The sequence below is a fragment of the Callithrix jacchus genome, chromosome 22 (assembly GCF_049354715.1).
Source record: "Callithrix jacchus isolate 240 chromosome 22, calJac240_pri, whole genome shotgun sequence".
In the NCBI taxonomy this organism is placed as follows: Eukaryota; Metazoa; Chordata; class Mammalia; order Primates; family Cebidae; genus Callithrix; species Callithrix jacchus.
In genome coordinates, this window is record NC_133523.1 from 40,289,744 (window position 1) to 40,314,112 (window position 24,369).

A 24,369-nucleotide genomic window follows, 5' to 3' on the forward strand; every position below is an offset into this window, starting at 1 on the left:
TGAGGTTGTGAGAGGGAAATAAAAAACAGATGGAGGAAGAAACACGGAGGGAAAGGGAGAGGTGGACTGAATAGAAGCAGGGGGCAGAGACAGGAAGACACGGTGAACAGGGACTCTACCCAGGGCAGAGCAGGCATGCGGCTCCCCTGCTCCCCTGTACCCACAATCCCATGGAGGGGACAGGACTCACCTGCAACAAAGCCAGTCATCTGAGGTCAGGGGTGAGGGATACTTCTTGCCTTTCATCTCCACTGTGAGGGACCAGGAGCAGCACTGCTTGAAGCAGACTCTGAAGCTGCGGTCTCCACACATCTGGGTCCTGGCCAAGGGCTCACCGGCATCGTCATAGCAACAGTGCTGCAGCAGGTCGTAGAACTAGTGCCCACATCTCACGTGCGGCTGGCTCAGCGTCAGATAAGCACTCCTGGGGCCACTGGAGGAGACAGAGCTGGTGAGGTCCAGGTGGTTGAGCTAGAGAGAAACTGCCCAGGACAGCCCTGGTCTCATTCCCATCCCTCCTACAGGGAGTGTCCTACAGCACTAGCCCAGGGCGTGTTTCCTGGGTATGAAACCCAGTGTTCACTGCTGAGTCCTCAGCTGTGATGCAAGAGACTCCATCTGCCCTGGGGGTGCTCCTGAGCCTTGGGGGACCAGTGAGTCATGAATCCTCCGCTTCTGCTGTCCCTCCCTGCCTGACTGTAAGTTATTAACCTGCTTTTTGGAACTGGCTGTGGTTGTGGGTGTTCTGTTCACCATATTCAGTGTGGTCAGATGCAGCCCAAGATGCAGTAGCTGAAGTGTTCAGACCCCTGTTCCCGGTTGTCGGCGCGGTGGTGACGTTTGCCATCCTCCCTGCAGTGGGAGTCCTCCCTTGGGATTGGTAACTCACAAATGCTGCAAATTTGGCAGAGCAAGGAGGGTCCAATCTGATGAAGCCACGGCTTACCTGGCGTGCTATAATATGGAAATGTTTGTTCTTTGACCGTAGTTCCTACCGTGAAGCTAAACTTGGAATTTCCTGATAGGAACACCTGTTATTCCAAATGAGCTTCTTTCAGGTCACACCAACCGAGTTCATGCTAAGAATGTGGTTTAGGGGAGGCCCCCAGGTAGCCTCAGTGTCATGCCAATCACCACAAAGACCAAGAGATTTGAGGATTAGAAGGAAGAAACCTTCAGCATCACCAACCTCCAAGAAAAGTGGAAATGGGGAGGCAACAAAGACCAAACTTACTATAAAAACTCTTGAAAAACTGGAGTTGAACTTTCCGATTGCTGAAAACGTGGAGGTGCTGAGAGGATGGGGAGCCCCTGGAGGCCATGGATGCTCCCACCATCCCCACAGCTTCCCCTCTCCATCCTCAATCATGAGCCTCGGTGAGAACTGGTCTTCTCAGTGCATTTGAGCTACAGACAGGTCCTAAGCAGGGCATATAAGTGATCAGATTGTGAATCAGGAAAATCTGTGTCCCTCCTGCTTGAAGGAGGGTGGGTGAGAGGATTGAGATGGGAGCAGGAGACCAGGCAGGAGGCTGATGGAGCAGAAATATGCAGGCAATTTCCAGAGTCCTGCAGGCCCACTCGTTCTCACAGGTGGATGAGCTAAGCACCCATATCCCCCTCCCCATTTCTCATTCTGACCCCTCTCCTGCAGCTGCAGGGTGAGAAGTGACCTCCAACATGGGGATTGTGACACTCTCAGGTTGTGAATCAATTTGTCACCATGGGTGTCTCACACATTAAACTAGACTCAACAGAAATAGAGGAGTGTGCACAGCACAGTCTTATTCATCAGTGTCTAAACTTTTCCTTCAGACTGATGCAATGTGACTTTCTCCTAGTGAGTCACAGCCAGACAATTACTAAACACTGGGAGGAAAAATCCTCTGGGCACAGGTTCATCTCGACTTCCTTAAAATCACGGACTGAGTGCCCTGGCGTGTTGCCCCCACACAAAAATTGAGTTGAGAGCTCACAGAGTCAGTCCTAGGTGCTTTGTAGGCTGAGATGGGGCGTGACATTTGGCCTGGTTTTTTGTGGTAAAAACAAAGTTGAATTTAGGCCTGGAGACCAGCCAGTGCCAGAGAGCACATTCCACAGGGCAGGGTGGGCTTGGCATCTCTGGGGAGAGAGGAGCCCAGCCGGCCCTCCTTGGCCTTGACCCCCATCTCTCAGGGCAGCCAAGTCAGGCCAGGTAGAGAAAGCGGCAGTGGGAGATGATGATGGTAAATGGGGTGTCAGAAGCCGGGTCGGAGGGAGGGCAGCGGGGCAGGGCCAGGGCTCTGTGGATGCAAGAGTCCCTCTCTCAGCAATCCTGACACTTTGAGGTCAAACCTCCCTGGGCTGGAATCTTCTCTCTACATTTTCTCAAAGGGTCAGAGAAGCTGTTTTCCAGTAGCCCTGTTCATCTCCCTGTATGATAAGAACATTCTGTTTCTGGATATTGTCGGCGTCCCGGCCCCTTCTCGGTCACATCCAGTGCACATCTGGACACACCATGCGCTCTCTTGGCAGCAGAAGAATGTTGAAATCACTCAAACTCCAGCCCACATGCAGCAACCCTCGCCATGGCCTCATGCTCAAAAACTAGCCAAAGCCACCTGCTTAACTGCCCACCTGCTTCACACGGGACCAAGCCTGAATCCTTCTTAGGGAGTGCTGAACTGGTAAAGTGGTGTCATCATCTGGGGTAAACACCCAAGATTCAGGGTCTCATGCCAAGAAAACCGGGTGTACAGACACAGGAAGCGGGCTCAGGAGCAGAGGGTTAATAGGCAAAAGAGGAAGAAAAGCGCTCTCTTTCTCAAGAGGCACCTGAATGGGACTTCCAGCCACAGTGGAGTGTACTGGCTCTTATCCACAGGTTTGAGGAGGCGGTGTCTGATTCCCATAGGGCCCACAGGTTGTTGGAAGAGCTGTGACAGTTACATAGTGCTCGAGGAATCTGGCCGCCCCTCCCTAATTGTATTGTGCAAATGGACTTTCCACTTGGTGGACGCCATGTTGTCTGCTGTCTACATGTGGAAAGGAAAAGGGAAGATGGAACCACTATTTTGAAAATGCCCAGTCCCAGGTAGCCTTTTCCTATCAGTACAACTGCTGACAGTCACCTGTGTAAGCTTCTAGCCTGCCCTTCTATGTCTGCAGCTCGATTTTAATGGCTGATCATTGTTAGAAAAGAATATGATGTGGGGGGAAGCTTTTCATTAAAAGAAAAGCCTTACCAAAGACTTTTTTACCCTCTCTATCTGCCTAAAATGTTTCTTAACTCCTGTATCACTGGGTCCTATTTAAGTTATAAAGTTTATTTCATGCTGGGCATGGTGGCTCATGCCTGTAATCCCAGCACTTTGGGAGGCCAAGGCAGGTGGGTCACCTGAAGTCAGGGGTTTGAGAACAGGCTTGCCAACATGGTGAAACCCTGTGTCTACTAAAAATACAAAAAAAAAAAAATTAGCTGGCTTGGTGGTGGGTGCCTGTAATCCCAGCTACTTGGGAGGCTGAGGCAGGAGAATCACTTGAACCTCGAAAGCAAAGGTTGCAGTGAGCCGAGATCACGGCACTGCACTCCAGCCTGGAAGACAGAGAGAGACTATCTCAAAAAACAAACAAAAACCAACAAAAATATTTCATATACCCGAGCACCTTTGTGTCATTTCTCCTGAAGTCTGTTACACTCCCTGACAGCTCTGGTGTGTCCCAGGAGGAGCGGGGCATCATCTTAGCTCCACCCTGGGGGTGGGTGTGAAGTTTGCACTGCCGTCACACACTGGGTTCTCCTTCCACCCCCGACCCCGCTCAGAGATTCCAGGATTGTCTTCTTATCATCTCACTTGTTAATTCCAGCCATCCTCGTGGGTGTGAAGTGGCATCTCATTGTGGCTTTGATTTGCATTTCCTTGGTGACTAATGATGTCAAGTGTATTTTCATTGGATATCAGCTCTTTTCATACCTTTCTTAAAGGAATGTCTATTCAGATCCTTTGCCCAGTTTTAATTGACTTATCAGTCTTATTATCGAATTGCAGGAGTTTTTTTCTATATCCTGGATTCAAATTCTTTCTGAGATATGAGATTTGCAAATACGTTTTTCCATTCTGTGTGTAATTTTTACTTTGACTCTATCCCTTGAAGCACAAGTGTTAATTCTGATGAAATGCAAATTATCTATTTTTCTTTGGTTGTTCTTGTGTTTGGTATCATATATAAGAATATTTTATTTTATTTTTTGTTCCATTTTAAGACAAAGTCTCACTCTGTCACCTAGGTTGGAGTGCAGTGGCACAATCCTGGCTTACTGCAACTTCCACCTCCCAGGTTCCAGCAATCCTCCTGCCTCAGCCTCCTGAGAAGCTGGGACTACTCAGGGCATGTGCCACCACACCTGGCTAATTTTTATATTTTTAGTAGAGATAGGGTTTCACCACATTGGCCAGGCTGGTCTCGAACTCCTGACCTCAAGTGATCCATCCGCCTTGGCCTCCCAAAGTGCTGAAATTACAGACGTGAGCCACCGCACCCAGCCTTCTTGTTTTTATAAGTATTAGTCTTCAGCTTCCCATTTCCTGTCAGGATTTATTAAAAGATTATTAGATATAAGGCAGGAGGATCACTTGAGCTCAAGAGTTGGGGACTATCTGTAAAAAAATATTTTTATAATAACTTAGTTGGGAATGATGGCATGCACATGTGGTCCCAGCTACTTGGGAGGCTGAGGTGAGAGGATCGCTTGAGCATGGGAGTTCGAAGTTTCAGTGAACCATGATCCCACCACTGTTCAGCAGTCTGGGTGACAGAAAGAGACCTTCTTTCTAAAAACAATGACAACAATGAAAGCAATAACATGAACACATTATGTTACTGAATAAATACTATTCGAAATTGGGCGCGGTGGCTCACGCCTGTAATCCCAGCACTTTGAGAGGCCAAGGTGGGCAGATCATGAGGTCAGGAGATTGAGACCATCCTGGCCAACATGGTGAAACCCCGTGCCTACTAAAAATACAAAAATTAGCCAGGCATGGTGGCGTGCACCTGTAGTCCCAGCTACTCAGGAGGCTGAGGCAGGAGAATCACTTGAACCCAGGAGGCAGAGGTGCAGTGAGTTGAGATTGTACCACTGCACTCCAGCCTGGGTGTCAGAGTGAGACCCTGTCTCAAAAAAACAAAACAAAAACTATTCAAGTCATTTCCATATATAAGTTAATTAAACCACAAAATTACCTTAAGATGTCAGTCTTGTAAGAAAACTATGGCTCAGGGAGAGAGAAAGAGATTTCCAAGTGCTGTATGACAGTGTGAGGAGTTTATTTCTGCAGGGCATTGGCAACGAATGGAAACTGGTTCTGTCCAGGGATGGCTCAGCATCCATCCAGCACTTTGAGGGGCCAACGTGGGCAGATCACTTGTGGTCGGGAGTTTGAGACCAGCCTGGTCAACGTGGTGAAACCCCGTCTCTACTAAAAATACAAAAATTAGCTGGGTGTGGTGGCGTCCACCTGTAGTCTTAGCTACTTCAGAGGCTGAGGCAGGAGAATCGTTTGAACCCGGAGGCAGAGGCTGCAGTGACCCAAGATCACACCGGTGCACTCAGGCCTGGGTGACAGAGCGAGGCTCTGTCTCGAAAAAAAAAAAAAAAAGAAAGAATAAGAAAAGACAAATAAATCAGGCTACTAAAATATGTAGCCAATGTGACCTTTGTCTGTAAATATATTATCAGAGTCATTCTAATTTCTGCCACAAGAGGGCGTGTCAGGCTTAGTTAGGGCTTGACTGCCTTTTAGCTAGCCCAACAGCTCCCAAATGATTGTCTCAGAACTCCCTAATTTTATCATTATGATTACTGTTATTAGTATTATTTTGAGACAGGTTCTCTCTCTGTTGCCCAAATGGGAGTGCAGTGGTGCAACCATGGCTCGCTGCAGTCTCAAACTCCCAGACTCAAGTGATCCTCCCACTTCAACCTCCCAAGTATCTGAACTATGAGGCATAGATCACCACGCTGGCTAAGTTTTTCATCCTTTATAAAGATGGGGGGTCTCACTAAGTTGCCCAGGCTGGTCCTGAACTCCCAGACTCAAGCATTCTTCCCACTTCAGCATCCCAAAGTGCTGGGATTACAGGTGTGAGCCACTGCCCCCAGCCATGTTTGGATTTTTAAACTGACACACCTGCTGGGCATGGTGGCTCACACCTGTAATCTCAGCACTTTGGGATGCTGAAGTGGGAAGACTGCTTCAGCTCAGGAGTCGGAGACCAGCCTGGGTAACAGAGCAAGACCCTGTGTCTACAGAAACTTTCAAAAATTAGCTGGACGTCTTGGTGTGTACCTGTAGTCCCAGCTACTGAGGAGGCTGAGGTAAGAGGATCACTTGAGCCCAGGAGGTCGAGGCTGCAGTAAGCCGTGATCACACTGCACTCCAGCCTGGGCAAGAGAGTAAGACCCTGTCTAAAAATAAAAATAACTTGGCCAGGCACCGTGACTCACGCATGTAAACCCAGCACTTTGGGAGGCCAAGGCAGGCAAATCACAAGGTCAGGAGATCGAGACCATCCTGGCCGTGGTGAAACCCTGTCTACTAAATACAAAAAATTAGCCAGGAGTGGTGGCATGTGCCTGTAGTCCCAGCTACTCGGAAGCCTGAGACTGGGGAATCACTTGAACCCAGGAGACGGAGGTTGCAGTGAGCCGAGACCATGCCAGCCTGGCAACACAGCAAGATTCCGTCTAAAAAAAAAGAAAACAAAAGTAGCACACGTCTATGGCATACATAATGTAACACACCAGCTGGGTTCAGGGTAGTCCCTGGAATCAAACACATCGGCATTTATGCAATGAAATGAGGGCTATTCACAGGAAAGTGGAATAAATACAGAGGACTACCAAAATAGCCTTGTGTCAGTTCAGGTCACATACTGCCACCAAATAAATTAGACAACAATATCTCCCTTTTTAGAGTTATTTGAACCTTGGAATTGTGTGTTTTCTATTTTTATTTTTTTCAGGATGAAGTCTTGCTCTGTTGCAGGCTGGAGTGCAGTGTCGTGATCTCGACTTGCTGTAACCTCCACTTCCCAGGCTCAAGTGATTCTCTTGCCTCAGCCTGCCAAGCAGCTGGGATTACAGGCGCATGCCACTATGCCTGGCTAATTTTTGTATTTTTAGTAGAGATGGGGTTTCACCATGTTGGCCAAGCTGGTCTCAAAACTCCTGATCTCAGGCGATGCACCCGCCTCGGCCTCCCAAAGTACTGGGATTACAGGTGTGAGCCACTGTGCCTGGCTGGAATTGTGGTTGATGAAGGGTGAGCCTGTCATTTTTTATAGATAAGAGGTGTCCTGCCAAGTCACAGCTTAGATGCAATTCAGCTCACAGACATACAGAGTCAGATATCCCTTCTTTTGATGAGTTAAAAGTTTATATTTGGTTGGGCACAGTGGCTCAAGCCTGTAATCCCAGCACTTTAGGAGGCCAGGGTGGGTGGATCTCGAGGTCAGGAGTTCGAGACAAGCCTGGCCAATATGGTGCAACCCCGTCTCTACTAAAACTACAAAATTTAGCTGGGTGAGGTGGTGCACACCTGGAGTCCCAGCTGCTCAGGAGGCTGAAGTAGGAGAATTGCTTGAACCTGGGAGGCAAAGGTTGCAGTGAGCCAAGATCATGCCACTGGACTCCAGCCTGGGCAACAGAGCAAGACTCTGTTTAAAAAAAAAAAAAAAAGTTTATATTTAAGGTGAATAAGACAATATTCAGTCAAAAGTATATTTTTCTTTAGAGTCAACATTTTGAAATAAGAACTAAATAAGAGCATTTCTGTTCCATGTAGACTATGGCAGAGGCCAAAGCCGAGTGATCAGCAAAGACCATCTGAGATTCCAACACCATGGAAGGGGTAGACATGGGCAATACCATTCTCTGAAGCGGAGAACTTTCCCCAATACCAGTTTCTTCCCAAAACAGGGTGCTATCTTCCTTTGATGTACGTGTAGTTGCTTTCCCAGAAAAGTTGGAGTATATTAAAATGCTGCAGGCCTGGCACTGTAGCTTATGACTGTAATCCCAGCACTTTGGGAGGCTGAGGCAAGCGGATCACTTGGGGTCAGGTGTTCAAGACCAGCCTGGCGAGTATGGTGAAACCCCATCTCCACTAAAAGTACAAAAGAAATTAGCTGGGCATGGTGGCAGGTGCCTGTAATCCCAGCTACTAAGGAGGGTGAGGCACGAGAATCACTTGAACCAGGAAGGTAGAGGTTGCAGCGAGCTGAGATGGTGCCACCGCCCTCCAGCCTGGGTGGCAGAGTGAGACTCCGTCTCCAAACAAAATTAAATTTAATTAAATTTTAAAATGCTGCTGCCAGGCATAGTAGCTCACACCTGGTCATCCCACCGCTTGGAAGGCTGAGGCAGGAGGCTAGCTTAAACCTAGTTTTGATTTTTTTCTTTTTTTAAGACAGCAGAAAAAGGTGATTTTATTTATTTATTTAGAGACAGAGTCTCACTCTGTCACCAGGCTGGAGTAAAGTGGCACAGTCTCAGCTCATTGCAGCCTCCGCCTCCCAGGTTCAAGCAATTCTCCTGCCTCAGCCTGTAGCTGGGACTACAGCCATGCACCACCATGCCTGGCAACTTTTTTTTTTTTTTTTTTTGAGACGGAGTTTCGCTCTTGTTACCCAGGCTGGAGTGCAATGGCACAATCTCGGCTCACCGCAACCTCCGCCTCCTGGGTTCAGGCAATTCTCCTGCCTCAGCCTCCTGAGTAGCTGGAATTACAGTCATGTGCCACCATGCCCAGCTAATTTTTTGTATTTTTAATAGAGACGGGGTTTCACCATGTTGACCAGGATGGTCTCGATCTCTTGACCTCGTGATCCACCCGCCTCGGCCTCCCAAAGTGCTGGGATTACAGGCGTGAGCCACCGCGCCTGGCCCGCCTGGCAACTTTTGTTTCTTCTTCTCATGTTTGTTTCCTATCAGCTAATTTTTGTATTTTTTGTAGAGACAAGGTTTTGCTATGTTCCGCAGTCTGGTCTCCAACTCCTGGGCTCAAGCGATCCACCTGCTTCGGCCCCTTGAAGTGCTGCAATGACAGATGTGAACCATCAGGCCCAGCCAGAGCCTAGAAGTTTGAGTCCAGCCTTGGCAACGTAGTGAGAACCCATCTCTACAAAAAAAAATTTTTAATTAGCCTGGCATGATGGTGTGCACTTGTGGCCCCAGCTACTCGGGAGGCGGGGGCAGGAAGATTGCTTGAGCCCAGGGGGTTGAGGCTGCAGTGAGCGGTGATCACACCACGGCACTCCAGCCTGAGCAACGGAGTGAGACACCCCTCCCCCACCCCCGCCAAAAAAAAAAATAAAACGGTGCAAGATTCTTGCTGCTTCTCTGAAAGCTGGCCTGAACGATTGTTAACAGATTCTTCCTGTAGAAGAGGACTTGAACAGGATACAGGAAACCCTGCCTTGCCAGAGCTGTGCAGTGCGTCACACAATGCCTGGAGTCCCTGGCGTCGGCCACTAATTACCAGAAGCTCCGTAAGTTTGCAAATACCTCCCAGCTCTGAGAGCTACTCATTGAACCCTGAGAAAGGTGCAGGAGAGGTGGGGGTGTAGAGCCCTGGGAGGGGCCCCTTGGGTCCCCAGAGTCTGGAGAGAGTTTCTCCTCCAGGGAGATGCTGAGGCCACCAGCAGGGAACTAGGACCACAGTCGCCATCCCACCACTGTCCAGGGCAGTCACCTGCATCATCAAGTAGACATCAGCCTCTGCACAGGGAACCGTGATATATATGAGACCTTCACATGGACGTAACCATAAGCATGAATTCAGCACTCACGTTTTCTTAATGACAGCTGTTTTTTTTTTTTTTGGAGATGGAGTCTCAGTCTGTTGCGCAGGCTGGAGTGCAGTGGCACGATCTCAGCTCACTGCAACCTCTGCCTCCTGGATTCAAGCAATTCTCCCACCTCAGCCTCCAAGTAGCTGGGATTACAGGCATCTGCCATCACACCCAGCTAATTTTTTGTATTTTAGTAGAGATGCGGTTTCACTGTGATGCACAGGCTGGTTTCGAACTCCTGACCTCATGATCCACCTGCTTCAACCTTCCAATGTGCTGGGATTACAGGCATGAGTCACTGCGCCAAGCTGACAGCTGCTCTTCTTTACAGAACCCCAGCATGTACAGGTGTCAGTATCTGTCAGTATCAGCACCAACACATGTCCACGTGCCATCGTCGGTAAGCATACTACTATCAAGGCAGGCCTAAGGCTAAGACACAGATCTTAACACCATGGCACGTACTGACATGTGTAGTTGTCAGAATTCACATGGGTGGATACTGACTTGTGTGTTAATGGCAGCTAGTGACATGACACCTGCCTGTGTGACATTGACACATGCATGGGCATTTATAGATGTGGGCACACACATCTGCATGGGGTGTGAAAGTGCCCATCTGAATCCCATCCATTCACCCTCCAGGCTGGAGCCCCTCAATGGGCTGGGGCCGTTCTGACTAAGTTGTATCCCAGAATCTGGCAGAGAACAGATACATTATAAATGCTTGAATGTGGGCCAGGCATGGTGGCTCATGCCTGTAATCCCAGCACTTTGGAAGGCGGAGGCAGGCAGATCATGTGAAGTCAGGAGTTGGAGACTAGCCTGGCCAATATGGTGAAACCTCATGTCTACTAAAAATACAAAAATTGGCCCACTGGGCTGGTGCACGCCTGTAATCCCAACACTTCGGGAGGCAGAGGTGGGTGGATCACCTGAGTTCAGAAGTTCAAGACCAGTCTGACCAACATGGTGAAACCCCATCTCTACTAAATACAAAAAAATTAGCCGGGCGTGGTGGCGCATGCCTGCAATCTTAGCTACTTGGGAGGCTGAGGCAGGAGAATCGCTTGAACCCAGGAGGCCGAGGAGGTTGCAATGAGCCAAGATTGCACCATTGCACTCCAGTCTGGGCAACGAAAGTGAAACTCCGTCTCAAAAAAAAGAAAAAAATTACCAGATGTGGTGACAGGTACCTATAATCCCAGCTACTCAGGAGGCTGAGACAGGAGAATTGCTTGAACCTGGGAGGCAGAGGTTGGGGTGAGCCAAGATCGGGCCATTGCCTGGGCCACAAGAGCAAAACCCCATCTCAAATAAATAATTAAATGCCTGAATGAGGCTGAGTGCAGTGTCACACACCTGTAATCCCAGCACTTTGGGAGGTCAAGGTGGGAAGATTACTTAAGTCTGGGAGTTTGAGACCAGCCTGGGCAATATAGTGATATCTCTTCTCTATCTAAAAAAAAACAATAATGCTTGAATGAATGAGTAAAGGCAACGAATACTTCAAACTGACCAGGGTCAGGCACTGTGATAAGCACTCACATGCCTGATCTAATTAATCCACACCACAATCTCCATATAAGGACTAATGATCCCACTATACAGATGGGGAAAACTGAGTCATAAAGACAGGATGTAGCTTTCCCAAAGGCATTCACCCTGTAAGTGACAGAGCCGGGATTTGACCCACGTTTCTCAAACTCAACATCTAATGTCCTTAATCACTGGCTGGTCCTCATTATGATGGGACAACCCTCTCTCCCAATTCTTGGGACACACCCTCAAACTCCTTCCAGTGCCGGCACTCAGCAAGCTGGAAGAAAGTAAGGCAGCCTTTCATCATGAAATCAGAGAAAGGGAGAGACACTTTAAGGCCAATGAAGCTCAGAAGTTCTGTATCAGCACTGGGTGAGGTGGCTCACACCAGTCATCCCAATGCTCTAGAATACCAAGGTGGGAGGACTGCTTGGGGCCAGGATTGAAACCCATCTCTACAAAATAAAAATTTTTAAATTACCCATGCCCAGTGGCGTACATCTATAGTTCTAGCAATGTGGGAGGCTGAGGTAAGAGAATCACCTGAGCTGGGGCAGTGAAGGCTGCAGAAAGCCGTGATCACACCACTGCACTCCAGCCTGAGTAAGATGCTGTCGAGAAGGAGAAGGAGGAGGAGGAGGAGGAAAAGGAGGAGGAGAAGGAGAGGGGGAGGAAGAGGAGAAGGAGGAGGAGGAGGAGGCGGAGGAGGAGGAGGAAGAAAAGAAGAAGGAGAAGCAGCAGCAGCAGCAGCCTGAAAACATAAAAATTAAAAATTCAGTTCTTCAGTCACACTCACCACATTTCAAGTGCTTGGTAGCCACATGGACAGATGAGATACAAATAATTTCTAGGATTCTAGAAAGTTCTATCGGACAGCATGGTCTAGCATGGGTATCTAATCCTTTAAATGTAAGGACTCTTTTGCTTATTTGTTTGTTTTTTGAGACGAAGTCTCACTCTGTGGCCCAGGCTGGAGTGCAGCGGCAGGATCTCGGCTCACTGCAACCTCTGCCTCCCAGGTCCAAGCAATTCTCCTGCCTCAGCCTCCTGAGCAAGTACAGGCATGCACCACCACGCCCTGCTAATTTTTGCATTTTTAGTAGAGACCAGGTTTCCTCCTCCATCTTGGCCAGGCTGGTCTCAAACTGCTGGTCTCAAGTGATACATCCACCTCCTTTTTTGCTTATCTGTGGTGGCAGATATCACAAAAATTATATGTAGACTTTTTTTTGAGACAGAGTCTTACTTTCTCACCAGGCTGGAGTGCAGTGGCACAATCTCGGCTCACTGCAACCTCCACCTCTCAGGTTCAAGTGATTCTCCTGCCTCAGCCTCTCAAGAAGCTGAGACTACAGGTGTACACCACCATACCCAGCTAATTTTTTGTATTTTAGTAGATACGGCATTTCAACATGTTGGCCAGAATGGTTTCGATCTCCTGACTTACTTCATGATCCACCTGCCTCCGCCTCCCAAAGTGCTGGGATTACAGGTGTGAGCCAATGCATCCCGCCTCAAGCCTTTTTTTTTTTTTTTTTTTAAAGCCACACTTCTAATTCCCCCTGCACAATGTAACAGTCACAATGTTCTGGCCTGTGGGAAGCCAGGGGACGGTTCTGGATGGTTCTTGCAGCACAGAGCAAGTGCAGTGGGCCTCAGCCTCGGGACACGGGACAGGCACTCGAAGGCTCCCAGAGGCATCTTCTCTGGGAAAAGGGCTGGAAGGGTCTGCTTATCCCCGCTACAGAACGCAGGTTGTTGCTGTAGTAACAGACGAGAAACTTTTCTTCTGTTGCAGGGATGTTGCTGATGTCAATGTAAACCTGGTTCAGGTTGTTGCTGAAGGAGACCTGGTTGTCCCCAACCCAGATGTAGGACACGTAGTCATGAATGTCACGCAGCCCCACCTTGTACAGTCCGATCCAGTCCCACGGGCTCCTGGGGAAGTCTGAGGTTGAGGAGTAGCTGACCATCAGGTTGTTCTCCAGGGTCCACAGGTCCTCTGGCATCAGAACGATCAGTGGAGCAGACAGCAACGGCTTCAGCTCCAAGTCGAAAGTGCCTGCAACAGGCTTATGGTCACTGATGGTGTACGTCATGTAGCTGCCATAGCTCCTCTGAGACAGGGAGAAGTCTGGGGCTGGCAGTCCAGTGGTGTGGGGGCCGGCCTGGGGCTGCCGCTTCAACCTCCACAGGATGCGGTCTGTCCATGCGGGCTTTCGTTTCTTCTCACTGGTGTCGTAGTTGCTGGAGTTCCTATCAAACTTGTAGGTGGGTGGGAAGAGCAGGCGGCCCTCCTGGAACTCCCGGAGCAGCGGGTCATGTTTCTTGGCAATGCTGAGCTGATCCTTCTCCCACAGGTCACTGTAGCACCGATTTTTAATGGATTCCCGGACAAAGTGCAACCCAAAGTCCTCGATGCGAAAGTTCATGTCTCCAAACCAGATAATGAGGTCATGATCCAGGATGTTGGGAATATCTTGTCCCCCAAAATTCTGCATCTCCAGGATCTGGTCAAAGTGCTCCAGCCGCTGGTAATTGTTGGAAATGTGGGGAGGCAGGTGGCAGTTGATGATGCTGATGTAGTAGCCATACAGCTTCAGGCAGATGTTGACTCCTCCTTTGTTCCCCCAGTACCCAAACAGGCCGGTGGGGGTGGATTTAGTAGAGAGAATCTGGAGATAGGGCAAATGCTGATACTTGGCAAAGACCAGTAAGAGGATCCCTTGTATACGCACGTGGGAGACCTTGATGAAGCTCAGAGGGGAAAGCGTATCCATGAGGAAACTGCTCCATGAGTCATTAAAGGCAGCATCGGAAAGGAGGCTTATGATTCCAGAGTTCAATTCCTGCAAACCAATGATATATATGTCAAGATTTGCATTCTGGTTGTTCAGCTGAAGCAGGTCACTGAGATCTAGAGGGGGTGCTGCTGAGGCCACATTCCAAGTCACAACGTGGATGCCCAGCCTCCTGCCTTTCGGCCCGCTCGGCTTCCGAGAGCTCATGGCCGCAGTCGTCCCGCGCGGTGGTCCGGCAGCTCGCGTCTGGCGGCCAGAGCAGCCCCGCGGCCGGCCGGTCTCACCCGCCCCGCTGTCGTTGACTGTTTTTCTTCCCTCAAGCCTTTTTTTTAAAGCTCATCAGCTATCGTTAGTGTTAGTGTATTTTATGTGTGATCCAAGATCCAAGACAATTCTGCTTCCATTGTGGCCCAGGGTAGTCAACAGTTTGAACACCCATGATGATCTGCCCCAGTCTATATATGATTGGTTCTTCTTTATGGTGTTAATATATTCCTCTGTTCCCTGCCTTTCCTGTATACTGGTAGTTGCACATGGAAGCTGAATCAAATTCAGGTTCAATTATTTTGGTGAAAATACTTCCCAGGTCTGCGTCCTTCCACCAGGAGACATATCATGTCTGGTTGTCTTTATTGTGTGAGACTCACATCCTATTGGCCACAGGAAGTCACATGACCAACCCTGACATAGGTGGGTCAGGAAATGTGTTTGACATACTCGAGGACCTGTGAAGTCACATGGTACAGTCATGGATGTATAATTCTGTAACAAGGAGGAAGTGGAGATTTGGAGACAATAACTCAAGCTACCACAGGGGTATTTCTTTTCTTCTTTTTTTTTTTTTTAAATCAAATGGACTTTTCAGAAATGAAATCCCAGCACTTTGGGAGGCTAAGGTGGGAGGATCACTTGAGCCCAGGAGGTCTAGATCAGCCTGGCCAACATGGTAAGACCCTGTCTCTACAAATAATTTTAAAAATTATCTGGGTCTGGTGGTCTGTGCCTGTGGTCCCAGCTACTCAGAAGGCTGAGACAGGAGAATCACTTGAGCCTCAAGGTCGCAGTGAGCTGTGTTCATGCTACTGTACTCCAGCCTGGGCAACAGATCAAGGTCCTCTCTCAAAAAAAGGAAATGGGCTGGGCACAGTGGCTCACATCTATAATCCCAGCACTTTGGGGGGCCAAGGCAGGTGAATCACCTGAGGTCAGGAGTTCAAGACAAGCCTGGCCAATATGGTGAAACCCGATCTGTACTAAAAATACAAAAATTAGTGAGACATGGTGGCACATGTCTGTAGTTCTGGCTACTCAGGAGGCTGAGGCACAAGAACCGCTTGAACCCGGGAGGCAGAGGTTGCAGTGAGCTGAGATCGTGCCACTGCATTCCAGACTAGGCAACAGAGTGAGACTCCGTCTCAAAAAAAAAAAAAAAAAGGAAACGAGGGAAGGAGGGAAGAAGGAAGAAAAAGAAGGGAAGGGGAAAGGAAGGAAGAGAGAGAGAGAGACAGGAAGGAAGGAAGGGAGGGAGGAAAAGAGGGAGGGAAGAAAGGGAAGGAGGGAGGGAGAGAGGAAGGAAAGGAGGAAGGGAGGAAACTATGAGTCATAGAGAGGTTAAGTAACTTGTTCAGTCATGCAGCTGGTAAATGATGAGATTTGAATGCAGGCAGGCTGGCTCCAGAGCCCAGGATCCCAACTACTACACTCTAGGAAAACATCAGAGCCCACTTAATGGGGCTGTGGTGACATTCTGATATGAACGGGAATGCCAAGGGCTTAGGACAGCGCTTGGCACAGGACCTGGTCATCATGTTTGGAACTGGTGCTGTTTATTTCCATCACCTGATTCTGGGTTGGCCTTGGCTTGGGTTTGGAGGGAATTTCTGCCCCTGGAAATGTTCCAGGGGTGGCAGCTGGATGTTTTAAATCCAAGGACCTTATTAGGAGTCAGAGTTGGGCAAGGGGAGACAGGACATAAAATCCGATCACAAGAGGTAGCTATGAATAGGTCAGGAGCAATTCTCCCCAGCCTTGAGCAGTAGGGAGGGTGAGTCAACAGAAGTGAACTCACCCTTCCTCCTAGTTATAGTATTATACATCCCTGACTGTACCATGTGCCTTTACAGGTCCTCTTAAGTGTGTCAAATACATTTCCTGACCCACTGATGTCAGGGTTGGTCATGTGACTTCCTGTGGCCAATAGGATGTGAGTCTCACACAATAAAGACAACCAGACCTGATGGTAAGTAGAATATCCATGAAGATTTGCAGGAGACCATGGCCAGCAACACTGGCTTATCAGAACTGGGTTTGTGCACAGTTCTGGGTTTTCGTTGCTGAACCCCCTTTCTCTGTGGATAAGACAAGCATTTATTTCCCAATATCCCAAGGCCTATGACTCTACCTCCAGGCTGCTACTCGTAGGTGGAGCCCACCTGGTGCCTGTGGCTGGATCCCAGGGGCTACTGGACCTAGCTAGATGATGGTGCTTCATAGCTAGATATGGTGCTATGAAGAGTGTGGCAGATGACATTTCCTGGAAATGGTCACAGTAATATTTTGGGTCTCACATGCTCTCCCTTGTGGTAGCTTGCCCCTCCCATCAAAAGGCAGAGTATTTTCCTCTTCTTGAAGGTGGACAGAACTTTGTGATTGCCTTGACAGAGGGGAAAAGAGGGTGGGCGGTCAGAAGCAACACTGCATACCTAGGTGACTTCCACAGCTAAGTTATAAAAGCAGACATGGCTTCTGCTTGTCCTTTCCCTTCCCTTCCCTTTCTCCCTCTTGGTATCCCTCTCCCTACCTGCTCCCCACCACTGGCACCTGGGACCTAGCTGCCATGATGTGAGGAAGCCCAAGCAGCCACATGGAAAGGTCACAGGTAACTGTTCCGACCACAGGGCCCAGATGAGTTCCCTGCTGATAAGCAGCATTAAATGCCTGACAGGTGAGTGAGAAAGTTTCAAATCATTCCAGTCCACAGCCTTTTAATCCACCCCAAGGGGTGTCAAGTGCAGCAAAGATGAGCCATCCCTGCTGAGCCCTGCCCAGATTGCAGATCTGTGAACAAAGCAAATGTTTTCACTGGGGTGATTTGTAAACTAGGGAACTTCCAGTTCTTTCCTTGTTGAGGGGAAAGAGGACTTGAAGATTTTTCCTTTCATTAAAACCTAACTCAGGCTGGGCACAGTGGCTCATGCCTATAATCATAGCACTTTGGGAGTTAAGGCTGTTGGATCACTTGAGGTCAGGAGTTCAAGATCAGCCTGGCCAACATGGCAAAACCCCGTCTCTATGAAACACAACAACAGCAAAACTAGCTGCTGTGATGGAGCACAGCTACTTGGGAGGCTGAGGCAGGAGAATCACTTGAACCAAAGAGGCAAAGGTTGAAGTGAGCTGAGATTGTGCCACAGCACTCCAGCCTTGGCAACAGAGTGAGACTCCATCTAAAAAAAAAACAGGCCGGGCACAGGGGCTCACACCTATAATCCCAGCACTTTGGGAGACCGAGGCGGGTGGATCATGAGGTCAAGAGACTGAGACCATCCTGGTCAACATGGTGAAACACTGTCTCTACTAAAAATACAAAAATTAGCTTGGCATGGTGGTGCGTGCCTGTAATCCCAGCTACTCAGGAGGCTGAGGCAGGAGAATTGCCTGAACCCAGGAGGCGGAGGTCGTGGTGAGCCGAGATCGAGCCATTGCACTCCAGCCTGGGTAACAAGAGCGAAACTCCGTCTCAAAACAAACAAACAAACAAAAGAAACCCACCTAACTCAGATGTTGCTTTCTTATTTAAAAGTCTCCCATGTTCCCATCTCCTTCAGAATGAAAGTCTAAGTCCACACTTAATCTAAAAGATCCTTCCTACATGAGCTGCCCGTACCATGGTTTCCTGTCAGCATTGACTCTCTGACCTCTTATTCCACTCTCCCCATCCACCCCTCTGCTCCAGCCACACTGGCCTCCTTGCTGATTCTTGAACTTACCAAGCAAGTCCCACCTCAGGGACTTTGCACTTGCTGTTGTCCCAGCTCAGAATGCTCTTTCCCCAGATATCTATATAGCTCCCACCTCACGTTCAGGTCTTTGCTCAAATGTCACCTTCTCAATAAGTCCTTCTATGACCACACTATTTAAAATTACAACTCCCCTTCCTTCCCCCCAAAATAAGTCACTTCTCATCCTTATTATCTGGGTTCCATTTCTGCAGAGCTCTTAGCACAATCTAATGGATTGCATATTTCACTTATGTTTCTTATGCATGATCTGTCTGCCTGACTGGAGTATGAGTTCCATTTGGGCAGGTCAGGGGTCTCTGTCTGTCTTTGTCACTGCTGTATCCGCAGTGCCTACAACAGTGCCAGGCATATGTTCACCACTCTGTGAATATTTGTTGGTATAAATGGAAGGAATGAATGGATTAATGGGTGCATATATTGTTGGAAGAATAGATCCAGCGGAGAGGAAAGAGGAGGCTGACAGGAAAGGAGCCCAACTCACCTCAAAAACGTGAAGGCTTCCATTTGCCAAAGGCAGAAGATACTTTAAAAAAAAATCTCTTATCTCCACAACCAAATAATCAAGCAACTAATCAATCACTCTCCAAACCATGTCCCTCTTGCCTCTTAAACATTTCTTGTTTCTACCAACATTTTATTATGAGCAATTTCAAGCATGCAGAAAAGTTGAAGGATTTTTCAATGAACACCCTTATCCCAATGACGCAGACTCCGCTCTTAACATTTTACTGTATTTGCTTAACCATATTTGTATACATTTATCCATCCCTCCATCCATCCATCCATTCATCAATTTATCTCTCCATCCCTCCACCTATTACTCCATCCATCCATTACACCATCCATTCATCCATCCATCACACCACCCATCCATCCCTCCATCCATCCCCCATCCTTCCATCCACCTATTATTCCATCCATCCATCGATTACTCCCCCCATTCATCCTTCCAGTCATCCACAACTCCATCCATTACTCCAGCTATGTTTTGGTGCAGTTCAATGAAAGTTGCAGACATCAGTACACTGTCCTCTAAGTTCTTCAGAGTGTCTATCAGTATTTGTTTACCATTCTTTATTTTCTACTTTGAGGTGAAGTTTACAAACAACATGTGCAAATCCAAAGTGTGCTATTCACTGAGTTTTGACAAATTCATATACTCGTAGAACCCAAACTTCTGTCAAGATAAAGAAGCACTCCCCTGCTGTTTTTTCCAGTATACATTAGCCTTACTTGTTCTGGAACTTCATTTCAATAAAATCACATAATACATTCTTTTCTGTGTCTAGCTTCTTTTACTCATTATGAGGTTTCTGAGAGTCATCCATGATGTATGTGTATCAATAGTTCATTATTTTTTTCTTGCTGATAGTATCCACTGCATGGGCATACCGTATCCACTGCATGGGCATACCACAATTTGCTTACCCATTCTACTAATGATGAATCTCAAAATCTCTTCAGTCCGTCCCCTTTCTTCATCTCCATGGTCCCTTCCCTGGTCCAGGCATCTCTTCTTTACACCCAAGTCTGCACCCCAGCCTCTTTCTTGTTCTCTGATCTCTAATCTCACTCCCTCTCATCCACCTTCTGGAGGAATTTTTTTCTTTTTGAGACAGTTTTGTTCTTGTAACCCAGACTGGAGTGCAGTGGTGCAATCTCAACTCACTGCAACCTCTGCCTCCCAGGTTCAAGTCATTCTCCTGTCTCAGCTTCCTGAGTAGCTGGGATGACAAGTGTGCTCCACCATGCCCGGCTAATTTTTTGTGTTTTTAGTAGAAATGCCGTTTCACCATGTTAGCCATCCTGGCCTCAAACTCCTGACCTCAGGTGATTTGCCTGTCTTGGCCTCCCAAAGTGCTGGGATTATAGGTGTGAGCCACTGTGCCCGGCCTTATTTTGTTTGTTTGTTTGTTTTTTTGATAGAGGATCTCTGTCACCCAGGCTGGAGTAAGTGGCAGGATCATAGCTCACTGCAACCTCAACCTCCTGGGTTCGATCAATTCTCCTTCCTCAGCCTCCTGAGTAGCTGAGACTACAGGTGCATACCACCACGCCCATGACTAATTTTTAAATTTTCTTCTTCTTTTCTTTTAATGTAGAGATAGGGTTTCACCATATTGACCAGGCTGGTCTCGAACTCCTGACCTTGTGATCCACCGACCTCGGCCTCCCAAAGTGCTGGGATTACAGGTGTGAGCCACTGCACCCAGCCAATTTTTAAATTTTCTTGAGAGATGGGCTCTCACTATGTTGCTCAGGCTTGTCTCAAACTCCTGGCCTCAAGTGATCCTCCTGCCTCGGCCTCCCAAAGCTGTGATTACAGGTGTGAACTACCATGACCAGCTCCCAGAGGAATCTTTATAAGGTACATGTTGTGTTCTGTCCTGCTCAAAACTCTGCCATGGCTCCCCAGTGCTCCCTAGGGAATGCCCGAGATTCTCTTTTTTTTTTTTTTTTGAGATAGAGTCTCACTTTGTTGCCCAGGCTGGAGTGCAGTGGTGCAATCTTGGCTCACTGCAACCTCTGCCTCCTGGGTTCAAGCAATTCTGCTGCCTCAGCCTCCAGAGTAGCTGGAAGTAGAGGCGCACGCCACCATGCCCAGCTAATTTTTTGTATTTTTAATAGAGACGAAGTTTCACTGTGTTAGCCAGGATGATCTTGATCTCCTGACCTCATGATGCACCTGCCTTGGCCTCCTGAAGTGCTGGGATTACAGGCATGAGCCAGCCCACCTGGCCTTGAGATTCTTTCATGGCTTTCAGACTTGGTTTGGTCTCACCCCCTCGCACCCCTCCACCATCACCTCCCATCTCCCCTCTTTATACTCCAGGCTGCAACCACAGTCTACTTGTCAGTTCCCTCAGTGTACCAAGCGCTCTTTTGCCTCCAAACGGTCATATTATCTTCCCTTTGCCTACATTACTTTCCCCCCAGCCCCCTCGTTCACATATTTATTTATTTTAGAGATGGATCTCATCCTGTTGCCTAGACTGAAGTGCAATGGCACAATCATTCTCACTATAACCTCCAGCTCCCAGGCTCAAGCAATTCTCCCTTCTCAGCCTCCCAAGTAACTGGGACTATAGGCGCACATCACCATACCTGGCAAAGTTTAAAAAAAAAAATTAAGAGATGAGGCCGGGCGCAGTGGCTCATGCCTGTAATCCCAGCACTTTGGGAGGCTGAGACAGGTGGATCACCTGAGGACTGAAACTTGAGACCAGACTGGCCAACATGGTGAAACCCCATCTCTTCTAAAAATACAAAAATTAGCAGGTGTGGTGGCAGACACTTGTAATCCTAGCTACTCAGGTGGCTGAGGAAGGAGAATCGCTTAAACCTGGAAGGTGGAGTTTGCAATAAACCGAGATTGCGCCATTGCACTCCAACCTAGGGAACAAGAGTGAGACTCTGTCTTAAAAAATAAATACATAAATAAATTAAAAATTAAGAGATGGGATCTTGCTATGTTGCCCTGGCTGGTCTCAAACTCCTGGCCTCAAACAATCCTCCCCTCTCAGCCTCCTGAGTCATTGGGTTTACAGGTGTGAGCCACTGCAGTTGGCTCTCCCCAACCCTCTCTCTGCTTGCCTCCTCAAGTCTGCATCCAAATGTCCTTTCCTCAAGAAAGCTTTCTGACAACCCTCACAGGGTGGGTGAGGTGCCTCAACCAAGTTCCCACAGTTCCTGGCAGCTCAGACTACTCTACATTTTAATATTAAAAGGTCTTAAATTCCCCCTTGGCCGGGCGCGGTGGCTCAAGCCTGTAATCCCAGCACTTTGGGAGGCCGAGGCGGGTGGATCACGAGGTCAAGAGATCGAGACCATCCCGGTCAACATGGTGAAACCCCGTCTCTACTAAAAATACAAAAAATTAGCTGGGCACGGTGGCGCGTGCCTGTAATCCCAGCTACTCAGGAGGCTGAGGCAGGAGAATTGCCTGAACCCAGGAGGCGGAGGTTGCGGTGAGCCGAGATCGCGCCATTGCACTCCAGCCTGGGTAACAAGAGCGAAACTCCGTCTCAAAAAAAAAAAAAAAAAAAATTCCCCCTTAACTTCAGTTCCAGGTTCAAATCCTGTCTCTCCAGACAGACAAGAACACATCCTTTAGCAAAAACTGGAAACCATTTTAATGGACACATTTCCCTTATTGCCTTAGCTGCTGGGAACCTCTGAGCGAAGTTTAATGCTAACCCAGATCATAGAGAGACACCTGTTGCATCTCTATCTATAAAGTGCTGGTTCTATTTTAATGTTTGTTGAACTAGTGCCAGCTTTTCTTGGGCACTGTAAATCCCACTGACTGGCTCTCTGCTATGACTCCCTCATGCCAAAATCAATGAGTTCTTCTCTTCCACTGAATCTACCATCCAACTACTGCCCTCTCCAAACTCTTCCAACACACCCACTGGAACGCTTCTCACCTTGTTAACAACCACGCCCCTTCCTCAGTTTCTCCCTTGAACATTTCTTCTACTCCGTGTCCTTGCCTAAACCCTGACAAGCTGTAACAATGCTGCTTCCTCTGCAGCTCCTTCTACTATATATTTATTTAGAGACAGAGGCTCACTCTGTCACCCAGGCTGGAGTGCAATGACACGATCTCAGCTCACTGCAACCTCTGCCTCCCGGTTTCAAGCAATTCTCCTGCCTCAACTGGGATTACAGGCATCCGCCACCACACCTGTCTAATTTTTGTATTTTTAGTAGAGATGGGTTCCACCATGTTGGCCAGTTTAGTCTCAAACTCCTGACCTCAGGTGATCCGCCCACCTTAGCCTCCCAAAGTGCTGGGATTACAGGCGTGAGCCACCATGCCTGGCCCCCTTCTATGATTCAGACTGTTCCTTTTCTCACATCCCATGTGCCTTCACATTGAGGGTTGAGAGGTAATTTCTTTATATATCAAGATTCTTGTGGGTGCAAGTATCTGAAATCCATTCAAACTAATCTAACACAAAGCAAATAAGACAATAGAGAATGAAGCAATATTTAACAAAAGTAACAGCAAAAAAAAAAAAAAAAAGCCCATCGTGGGGTTCATTTGAAAGTCCAAGAATTAAACTGGAGTTCAGGTATGGCTGAATCCAGGCACTCAAGTGCTGGTGTCAAAACTGCCTTTCACAATCCTTCATTTCTGCACAATCTCTTTTGCACGGAACCTCATTTCATAAAGCCTCTCCTCTCTGTGGCTGTTCCATCTGCTTGGCAATTCCAGCAGAAATAGAAAAACCTGTTTCCTGTTCGTTGCGGCAAATGTCTCAGGGTTGATTCTCATTGGGCTAAATTAGGTAACATGCCTTCCCTGAACCAATCACTGTGGCCAGGGAAGCCGATTCAATTGATGAGCCAGCTCGGGATCTTATGGCCGTCCCTGGAGCTGGTGAAGGCGGGGCAGTGGCCAAGCCCTATTCAAATTAAATAGATGAAGAGGAGAGAGAAGAGGTTTCCCAAAAAAAAACATTGTGGGGTACTGGGGCGAACTGGGGAGCCTTGTGGATTCCTGGGGGAAGAGTGTTCTAAGCTGTGGGAGTGGCAAATACAAAGGCCCTAAGGTGAGCAACTTGCTTGCCAAGTTCAAGGTTCAACAAGGCCATTTCTGCCATCGTACCTTCTTCCCTGCCAACCAAATCCAGAATAGTGAGTTATCGAACACACGCACACACACGCACGCACACACGCGCGCGCACACACACACACGCACACACACACGCACTGTTCCTTATCCAACTGTAATGCTTTTTCACCATTGCTTGGTAACTGTGTACACCTCTTCCTTCATACTTGACTAGTTAAAACAATTTCTCTGCTCTTTTTTAAAGAGGGTGTGATCGAGTTAAAACATATTTACTAGACTTAGGCTTAATTATTTATCAGTGGGAACCTGAAAAGGGAGCCAGAGAGGCTAAGAGGTTACGGTGGAGTAGAGGGGGTGGGGAAGGTAAGCTGCGGTGCAGGGGGCGCAGACTGGAGGGATGGGGTCGAGGTGGGGCAGGGAGGGGCTGGGGAGTGAGAGCGAAAGGTAGGTGCCAGAGGGCCAGGGGTGGGATTAGGAGTTGGAGGGTGGAGAGGGTTAGCGGGATACTCTGTGGATAGATTAGAAGGGCTAGAGGAGGCGGGGCTAGGGGGTTGGAAGGGGTGGGATTGGAGGTCGGAGAGGCTCACCT

The 24,369-nt window shown here is 48.3% G+C and overlaps 1 pseudogene across 1 annotated transcript; it reads right to left on the bottom strand.

Moving 5' to 3' along the window:
• Positions 1–12,902: 12,902 nt before the first annotated feature.
• On the bottom strand, positions 12,903–14,459 carry LOC100404632 (inositol polyphosphate 5-phosphatase K pseudogene; annotated as a pseudogene). Its single transcript, XR_013531190.1, has one exon. The product of XR_013531190.1 is annotated as an inositol polyphosphate 5-phosphatase K pseudogene (transcript).
• Positions 14,460–24,369: the final 9,910 nt, after the last annotated feature.